We start from the raw sequence: 10,544 nt of genomic DNA on the forward strand, positions 1-10,544 counted from the left end.
GTGTGTCACATTTTTGACCTTCAAATCCAGGTGAACATACGCACGAGTATCCATTATTATGGCTCACACATTGTCCATGAATGCAAGGGTTGTTTAGACAATCTAAGTATTATTAAGAACTGGCAATACTACACTGTTTTCATTATCTTTCTTTAATATTTAAAATATTAGAACGTGAATAAGACAGAAATATTAAAATCATTTAGATACAAGACACAAAAATACAAAAAAATACCAAAAAACAAACATTTATTTTTAGGATATATTTGGATGTATACATACGTGTGTGGTGGTGGGGTATGCGTTTTTCAAAGGAAACCATAAACACTTCAGACAATGATCTATATTTTCCAGTAGGACCTCATCATTTGGAGTACAGTAAATTATTTTCATTTTTTTTTATTTCCTTTTAAGTATACTTAAACTACATATATGTGAACCGTCAGTTTTCATAGGATGGATTTGATTTAGCAAGTAGTTTTTCCATACAACTTCATATATACATGAATCTGACAAAGGATTCATTTAGATATCACTTATCCTATCGTACTTTTTTGTAATATGGTTATATCACATTGTTTTATGAAATAATTATGTGTTGACCCCAATAGAGTAGATCTGAACGACTGTGTGTGAGTGCGTGTATTGATTTTCTTTCTGACACATAATTAGAATCTTAACCACATATATTCATCCTTTGTTTGCTATATTAAACGTTAAAATGATTTCATTTTCGAATATAATAACAAAAGTGTGAGATGCATATATAATATTAAATCTTATACCTCTCCAGTAAAATATAGAAATACTCACGATCTATAACTGCAATATAAATGTAAATAATTTTCAGGTTCCAGAAAAAAAATCATATCTTGACAACTTGATTTTAACCTCGTATTTTTAACTCATTCAAGAATTGAAGGCTAGAAGTGTATTGATAAACTGTAGCAGATGAACTAGATGCCACAATTTTGTTCATTATTGTTACGGGATCATTTGAATCTTCAGTCGTTATCAATTTTATTTAGAGTCTTTCCAAGTTTCAGACAGGAGGTGATTCGTGCATGTGAAAAACACACAAAATTCACTTTTATTTCTAATTTAAATACAGTTTTATGTCACATAAGCAGTCTTATGATGTCAATATGTTGTTAAAACTTAAGATCAATCATTTTATAATGTGTACATTAATTGGTACTTTGAAAGCGTTATCATTCTTGATTTATTGCTTTACGTGGTGTTGAATGCATGGTTTTCTACAAAGTATAGACATGTATACGGAAATGACTATAAATGTATGAATTATGTGTATTGAATATCATTGGTTTAAAGGGTTTTTCTTCACAAAGAAGCTCATCTGTCATCGGCGGTGTTTAGATCGTAAATGGACTAGTACTAATTAAAGTATTGAAAAAAATAAAGATCGACATAAAATTTAATAATACCTCGATTACATATTGTGCCACCGTACCCTTTGTTGCATGTGCAGCTAAATCCGTTCAAAGTATTCTGACACGTTCCGAATACGCATGGATTTGATAAACAATCTACATATACAAAAAACAACCATAATCTTTATTTCTTTATCTAATTAACTGTTGAAGTACAACATGTTACATATACAGAAACTATTTTTTTGTGAAAATATTCGATGTTTACCGACGCATACACAATTCCAGGAAATATGATTTTCATAAATAAATTAAGATTTAATGCAATAAGCAAACCAACCTGATCATAAGTAACAAAATGAATTATAACAATTATATTATAAATTGAATACGACATTACTGAATAGAAGATAAATAGTATATAAGAAATGAATATATATATATATATATATAACATCTCAGAATGTGACGACTCTATTCTCTACTCTGCTCCATCGGATCAAATTGATACAGGGAAGATAACGTAAACTTAATTCCCAACGATGTTAGAACTGTCAACTTTGTGAAGCAGAACTCGAACTCGAGCTTTCGCTGGCCGTGTCATTCCTCCTCGTAGGATTAATCTAGGGCTGTAACTTAGTACATGATGTATGGTAGTACGGAACAGTTCATCTAGGTGATTATGTAGGATATAGTATCAAATTAATATATATTATATATATTTTATAAATTTACGTTATCTTTTTGTATCATTTTGATCCGATGGAGCAATGAGCGAAATGCAGTTGCCATACTGTGCAGTGTTCAGCAGAGCACGATGTCTGGATTTTAGCTAACCGTCAACATTCTGGGCGAACTAGGGTCATATCAGTTGTTTAAAATTGCTACATCAGAGTTCTGTACGTTAGAGACCGGATCGTGAATCAACAGAAACAACTCTGATACACAGAGTCAAACACTATAAACACCGCTCGTTCCAGAGATGAAGTTTTGACATTACACATGCTGGCTGCAATGAACCTCCGTCGGGAAGTTCTTCAGCACGACAACACTCCTTTGCACACAACTCTTGCAACTGCTAACACTATTATAAACCAGAACGTAATAGTGCTCCACCAAATGTGAACCCACTTGAACATTTGTGGGACGGTTTTAATCGACGTGTTCCCAGACGGCAACCAAAACCATCTGGGATAATAGTATTCGTCGTTTGATCCAGTCTAAGGCGAAATAGGTCAATTCTGTTTTTCAGGTGCACAATAGATATTGAGTTTTGATGTTAGAATTGCTTAATTTTAACCTTTTAATCAATTCTTATACATGAAGAACCAGTGAGCCAAATTTCAGTGCAATGTTGTGCTCATGATTATATTTTATGTGTTGCGTTTCTTATTGTGATGAATATATTGGAATCAAACTACAGCCCTAAAAGCAGGGATTTATATGTGCATATAACACGTAACATATTACAAATCAATAAACAATACTCAATCAACGAAATGTAAACTGGTTTTTACTTACGCTCGGTTACTGTAAAAATAAAAGACTCATAACATAAAAACTGAATGCTTTGCATCATTCAACAGTATTTTTATCTGTCGATTTTTCTCTATTTTATACAACATTTCTTTGTAATTGATATGAAAACTGTACCTGTTTTGAGTGAGAAGGTAAAAAGCCATTACGCATAGTATACACGTGGCCTCTTGATAGTATGGAAACAGGTAATTTCAACAGTAGATTTAATGCAATATTTTAAATTAAATGAATTAATTTTGAAAGGAATCCACTTACGAGAAAATTTATGCCGACAAAAACTAGAATGTTCCTTATGTAAAAACAAAAGATAAGTATTTCTAATTCAACGCTTAATATGTCTAACGCAAATGCAGATTGTAATATCCGCATATCAAATGCATGGTGTTTACCAGTTTCACAACGTGTTCCATTGTATCCTGTGTAACACTGACATGTAAACCCATATCGGTTGTCCAAACATTTTCCGTTACCATGACACGGATCAGGATAGCAATCTTTAAATTAAACAGACCATTATAAATCAGGGTAAGGTTTGATAAAAGAGATATATACACATTGTAACAAACCGAATAAAAATGCTTACACTTACCCTTACTTGAAAAGGGAAACAAGACGTCACACGGACAAAAAACACTAGTTATATGAACTACCATAAAAAAACGGGAGCTGCGGAAGAGTTACCATCCAAGTGATTATAATCATGAAATAATCTACCAACAATAATGAAACTCCCCGACATGTGTTTGTTTGAACAGAAATATATAGTCTTGTTTGTTTGTTTGTTTGTTTGTTTGTTTGTTTGTTTGTTTTCTTTTTCGCAAGCGATATGAATAATTAGGAAAACATTCAGTTCATTCTAAACACTTGCGGTAAAACAAAATAAAACAAAAAAAAAAACATTTAAAAAAAACAATATTAAAAAAAAATTATCAATTATTTATTGGTAACATATTTCTTTGGAATGACTGAATGATTTACTAAAACAATATAAGCTATCACTACAAAATACAAAATTTTAACTATACTTACTATAGGCTACTATCAAGAAAATAGAAAAAAGAGTATGATATTAAGGATAGCGGAAACTGTTGTAGTGATTTATTTAGTTAAAACTCTGGAAAGAGTGTCTTATATATGTAGATGCTCTAGAGCATGAATAGTTGAAAATCGTTCCGTCGGTAATGACCTATTTCGGAAATGACGTATACTGTTAGGAAGTAATTGTTTGAATTTTAAAAAAGACGCACAGCGCGTGTTTTAAATAGTTTGGAAGATTTGGTCGACAAATGTCGATTATAGCGGTGCATTATCAACAACATAAAATATTATTTGAGTATGAGTCGATCTCTTCCTAACATGCAACCATGAAGTTTAATTTGCTAGGAGCTGATCTTCAAAAGAAATGAAAAAGAATAGATTTGTTAGTGAAATGCAAGAAAAGGAGCCGTGTATAACCTAAATATAAGACATAAATACTCTCAGTGATCAGCAATATGTCTTCACCAAGTCTACACAAAATTAAGTTAGCAGTTAGCTATGAAAGGCCCAAACAACAAAGGTACGATAACAGAACGATCATATTTTTCATAACAAACTAAAAAGAAAAAATGACACTAAGACACATCAATGACTATCATCGCCTTACTGTGGACAGGTACTTGTCTGCAATGGGGGGTCATAATAAAAAAAAACAATTGTTAACTTGAAATTTAAAGAGAACTCGAAACATCGGTTTCTGATTATTTCAAAATGCATGCATTATTTTTAGTAACAAGAATGAAATTGTGTTTTTGTAATTATATAGCTACAAGAAATGTCCGAAAAAAATCCGTGTATCGTTTAAAATTTGATTTGATCCATATTTAAAGTAGTTCAATAGCAAATTTGTGTGTTTGCGTTGTATCCATACAAACGTATTTAAATGCTTACAATTATTGGTTATCATATATTTAAAGGTTATTGTTAAATATTATTGTTAGTGTATTAAGCCCCTTTCTCCCCTATACTCGAGAAATATTTTCATTTTATAGGAAGAAACTGAAAATCACTGTAACTGACCCATAATGCCAGTCACCCATCACCCTTTTCTGAAACCTAAATCAGCCAAAACAATTCCGCGGGTATAATGATATTGCTCAGAGCAATATCTGTCAATATGATTGCAAAATACAGTAATATCAGTACTTAAAATATGTTTATCAAATTCATTTCAAGGATCAAATTTATCACCTTACTTTGATCACACTTTGTTCCTTGGTAACCATTATTACATAAACAGGAATAACCATGTAATTCATTCAGACATCTTCCATGCACACATGGGTTAGCAGGATTGCAATCTTCAAAGGTACAAAAAATATATTCATTTTATTTTGGTTACATGCATACATAATTCTAGAATCTATGAGGCAAGAAGTGCTATAGAATTCATAGAAAATTTCAATATTGTTCAAACGTCATGTATTGTTTAAGCGTGGTAATTTTAACAATTTCTCATCACAATCGACCACATTTTGTTTCTTTGCTAGATAAGTGTAGGTTCTTAAGAAGTATAAATAGAATTACTTGCCATCATATATTTATTGTTTGTTTGTTTTTTTGTTGGGGTTTAATGTCCGAGCAGCAATATTTCAGCTATATTCAGACGATGAACATAAAATTGATAAATGAACATGAAATGATGATGAAATGAAAGAGGGATGGTACACAAGGACAATGGGGTCGACAAATTTTGATTGCCACTGGAAACAGGGAGAGCACCACAGTAGGATTCTTTAACGTGCGAGGAACGTGGCATCTTTCCCAACACGGGGCACCACTATGGTTTGCGGTCAGGTTTTCCGTATTATAGCCTGACAACCCTAGTATGTAACACGCCAGGGGTACCCCATTCCACCACCTGGGGCACACATCGCAGTTGCTCTGTGGGCAGAGCGCCCTAGCCCCGGCTATGGTTCTGAGCACTATTTAGTCGCCTTTTACGACAAGCTTAGCGCTGCTGCAGGCCTATTCTTTTAACACCCGGACCTGCGCGGGGCCATCATATATTTAGAGGTTATTGTTAAATATTTTAATTTGATGAGAATCCTGCCATTTGATTGGTTTGTTGACAAATATCAACATTGTTTCCATTGTATAAACTAAATTGCTATTTAGGCAACGCCCATCTTTTACGGAACTACTTTTTGTTTGTCAACATCCGAAACAACGTTTTTAGTCACATTGTAACGTTGAAACGTGTTCACGTTTTGACAGTAAATTATTAACAAACTTTATGTCCGCCGGGTTATGTCAAATTCCTGCTTTAATAACTGTGTCTTCAATTTTGGAAAATAACTGAACATTTTCCAGTGATGAAATGACAGCGTCTTGCCGCTGATTTTAAAATGGCGACCACTTTGTTTACTAGAATCACTACATGGCGGGAAAATTAAAGTTGCTGTTTACTCAGTGTTAATAAAAGTGATGGATATTTAATTTTTTTTATTTAAGTAATATCGTTAGTGTGTTAAGCCCTTTTCTCCCCTATACTCAAGAAATGTGTTTGATTTTATAGGAAGAAACTGAAAATCACAGTAACTGACCCATAATGCCATTCGGAATTATTTTTTATGCAATATTTTTTGGGGAAATTGGGTCCTGTTTTGTTTTGTTTTTTGTTTTTTTTTTTTTGTTCGGCGTTTTTGTGGGGGACCTATTCACAAAAATACTCTATAGCAGGCACAAAAATGATGTTTTTTTTTTTGCATTTTTGTTCTTACTAGATTTTTACTGAAACAAATAGGACACTTTAAGGATACAAAATTTTGTTCACGGCGCGCGTACATTATAATCAAAACATTATATGAATATATTAATTCGGTTCTTTAAAAAAAATTCCAATATAAAACTTACCTAGGATTTAGACAAATATATTGTGTATATACCATCTTATATATTGTATAGAAACTATTGTTACTAAATATTGTTAAAAGACCTTACACAATAGCATAGAAATTATAAACGTAAAAATCAAGCTTACACTTGTGTTAATCCAATTCCTCTCTTTCAAAATGTAATATGACGCAAAATATACTTACGATTAACGTCTACAAAAAAGTATCGTTGTCAGCATTTGTTTAAAAAAGAAACAGTAATTATACAGGAATAAATGCAACAAATGTTTTCATATGTCTCAAAACATTTGGAAGCATATGACTAGTATTTTTTTCTTTGCACATTTAAACTCACGAACTGCACATTTTGCTCAAATGCAAATGAAAGGAAATATAAGAAAATAGATATGGTGAGTATGTCAAACAGACAACCCCAACGGGATGAAATATGTCAACTCAAGGCCACCCATGGGTCTTCAAATGCCTTTAGTGATTTAAATCATCTGAGAAACATTTGTCTTCTTATTAACATTTTGATAAAAAAAATATCATAGATTTATTTCTTAATTGAAAATATGTTTTTTATATGTTTTCGCGGTGGTCCTAAACATGTGATAAAGATATGTTGCAATTTTTCCGTTGTACGTGTACATCATCTGTTCAGACGATAAACGATTTCAAATCATTTTTTAAGGTTAATCGGAAATTAAGGCTATTATTCGTGTAATGAATTACGGAAATTGCCTAAATATATTTATTTTAGATTAACTTGATTATGATAAAACGTCTAAAGCACTTGTTCCATAAAATGTTTAAGGTAAGACACATTTTTTTATTTATTATCAAGCATATAGTTTCATCTTAAGATATAACCAGTTAGTATTTTTATATGTATAGTACAGCCATTTGTATATTTAAAGCAGTCAATTTTGTTATTTAAGCGATCACTGTATGATATACTGCTGATGGAACAAAACATATACTTACATTTATCACATCTAATTCCACTGTATAGTCCTTCACATATACACACAAATTCAGTATTCGTGTTCAAACAACTTCCATGAACGCACGGATTTGGGTGACAATGGTCATACACACGTGAAATTCCTACAAGTTATAATGTTTTATAGTGTAAGCTTTGCTAAATGTTTTTTCAATGTAGCAGTGTTTTCATGAAGATTTGCCGGCAATTGTTTTTGTGTTAAACATCTAAACGTCTTGTTTATAATAGAAATGCCTGAATTATTTAAATCTGCAAGTTATATCAATTGATTTTTTATCGGTCTTTATTTGCGCAATCCCTCTGGTTTCAATATTAGTTTCTAACTTGATATGCTAACTTTCATAAAATATTTAACAAGTGCATATGACCAACTGTGCAACTCAATAAAGAGATAGGAAGATATTGACTTAAAGTAAAACTGTTAAACGTTGATCGATGACTAAACGTTTTTTTCTGGCACATACATTTACAATTACAATGTTGACATTTTGTATGTTCATGGCTAATTCACATCAACTAAAAAGAACAAAACGAAAAACACACACACACACACAAAACATAACCTAAAACAAAAGAAAAAGCATTTCGCCTGATCGTACAATACCACAAAAATGATCTTATTAAGATACTAACGCGTGTTCGTACTTAACCATTCAGTAAATTCATCAGCAAAACAAAAGCCAACCCTGAAACATCTCCTAATCTCCTAAAGCTTTTCCAATATAAATAATCACAAAAAGAACATGTCAACAAAAACAAATTGTCCATAACATAGTAAAATGTATACATATAAAGACAAAGAATGTTTTATGGCATTAGTTTGTTTATATGACGTCATAATTGCACCACAACGATACATCAGTTAACAAATATTGCTGGAATTTTTTTCAGTTTTTCGGACATATACACCCAAAAAATAACTTTATTTGTTTACCTAAGGCGAACCATATTATAATCAATATATACATTGAATATGACGATGTTCCATTAGTTTAGACACCATTTCCTTACACAAAATATGACCAAAAGGTGACCAAAAAGTATAAAATTGACATGATACGTGCATCTGTATTTTGGTCAACTTGAAGCAATTCTGTTTAGTCCTTAAAGCAAGAATTATCAAAACTCCTTAAGTTTTCCCATATGTAAAGGGCTCAAGTCGCGAAATTCACAATTAATTTTTCAACATTTCATGACTAAATTTAATAGAATTTTAGGCCAATAGAAGGCTATAATACTAATTAAGTACATACTAAAACAGCATTATTTACTAACACAGCATTTAATAGATTTATTGAAAAAACTTGCTATGATCAAAATTGAGTATATGATTAAGATTCCTATCGAAATGAAAATAGGGTGCTATAAATCTATTAAAAGGTTAATGGGAGAATTTTATTTGAATGGAAATTAAGGCCATTATAACATTCAAGGTTTCAGTACATAAACATTATAGGAGAAGACCATGTTATTGTGCAGGTCATAAATATCGAAACTTATCTGTTAAATATTCATGAAAATTAAATTGGAACAACATAATTTCCTTTTCGTAATTAATTAATCGAGATTTATAATTAGGAAATTTAAATTCCCGCGCCTATGGGCGCCACCATGATCGGTTGAACTGTGACGTCACGAAGTCGGTTTGTAAAGTGGAAGTAAATAGGTAATTGGTTACGATGTCCGAAGAAATCGTAAATTTGGGATTTTTCCCCTATAATATCAACCCAAAATTAATAGAAAAAGAAATTGAGGCACATCATGTCAGACATCATTGACGAACAACGGGATTTGTAGCCAGATGACTAGTATTTGTAAGAAAAATCTTAGGCTACTTCCGAAGAATGTTCGTGTTGCTGGTAAAAAAAAAACTTTTAGAACATTTCTCTTTTATCATTCGTGTAATCGTAAACTTGACAAGTCATCGTGTTATGGTGATTAGATAAACTTGATCGTAGAAATATTTACGGAATATTCTTTGTTTACATATTATTTGCAGTACTTGCATCAGTATCAAACCGACTTAGTGACGTCACGAGCCAATCGGAAACTATGGGTAAAAATCAATAAAATCTGACTATGATCTTCCTTCAGATAGGAGAGTTCTGCAAGATGGCTATCCACTTATATTTCAAGGATTCCGAACTTTGCATAGTCTTGAGCATTTTATAAAAGTGCATTTTGTATTTAAGGTTATTTATTTTTGTTTACGTGGGTATGATTTATCATAAGAGCCTAATTTAATGCAAAGGTGGTCTTTCCCTTTAAAATATACAAACTGGTTATAAGATGTTTAAATGAGACAAATTTGTATCTTGATAAAAATGAAAATTTAAATGTATTTTCAAATACATGAATTTATATTTGTTTGATCAAGACCATCTTCATTTTGGTCATACAATAGCCGTCATTGCTACGTATGATATAAAATCTTTGACAACAAACACATCAATGTAAAATATGTAACAAAAAAACTTACTTTTCTCACAATTTGTACCTTGGTAACCATGGTTGCATGTACATGAATATCCTTGCAATTCATTTTTACATGTTCCATACATACATGGGTTAGAAAAGCAATCTACAAAAATGGGTTAATCATTTGCCTGATTTGTTTTATGAAGTAATACAATAAAACTGGTACACGATAAACTCATGACTTTATATTATATTGCTGCAGTTCTAGAATTTATGAGGTGAGATATGATAGTATAAAATAAAACGATATAAATT

General features: G+C 31.5%; 1 long non-coding RNA gene across 1 annotated transcript; it reads right to left on the reverse strand.

Moving 5' to 3' along the window:
* Positions 1-2,115: 2,115 nt before the first annotated feature.
* Positions 2,116-5,269, reverse strand: LOC148601850 (uncharacterized). Its single transcript, XR_015917123.1, has 3 exons — positions 5,165-5,269; positions 3,320-3,424; positions 2,116-2,921 (listed from the first exon to the last, which is right to left on the reverse strand). It is a non-coding gene; the product is annotated as an uncharacterized LOC148601850 (long non-coding RNA).
* Between the last annotated feature and the right edge of the window lie 5,275 nt (positions 5,270-10,544).

The sequence above is a fragment of the Perna viridis genome, chromosome 12 (assembly GCF_037379345.1).
Source record: "Perna viridis isolate PV_CMFRI_1.1 ecotype Kerala chromosome 12, ASM3737934v1, whole genome shotgun sequence".
NCBI lineage: Eukaryota > Metazoa > Mollusca > Bivalvia > Mytilida > Mytilidae > Perna > Perna viridis.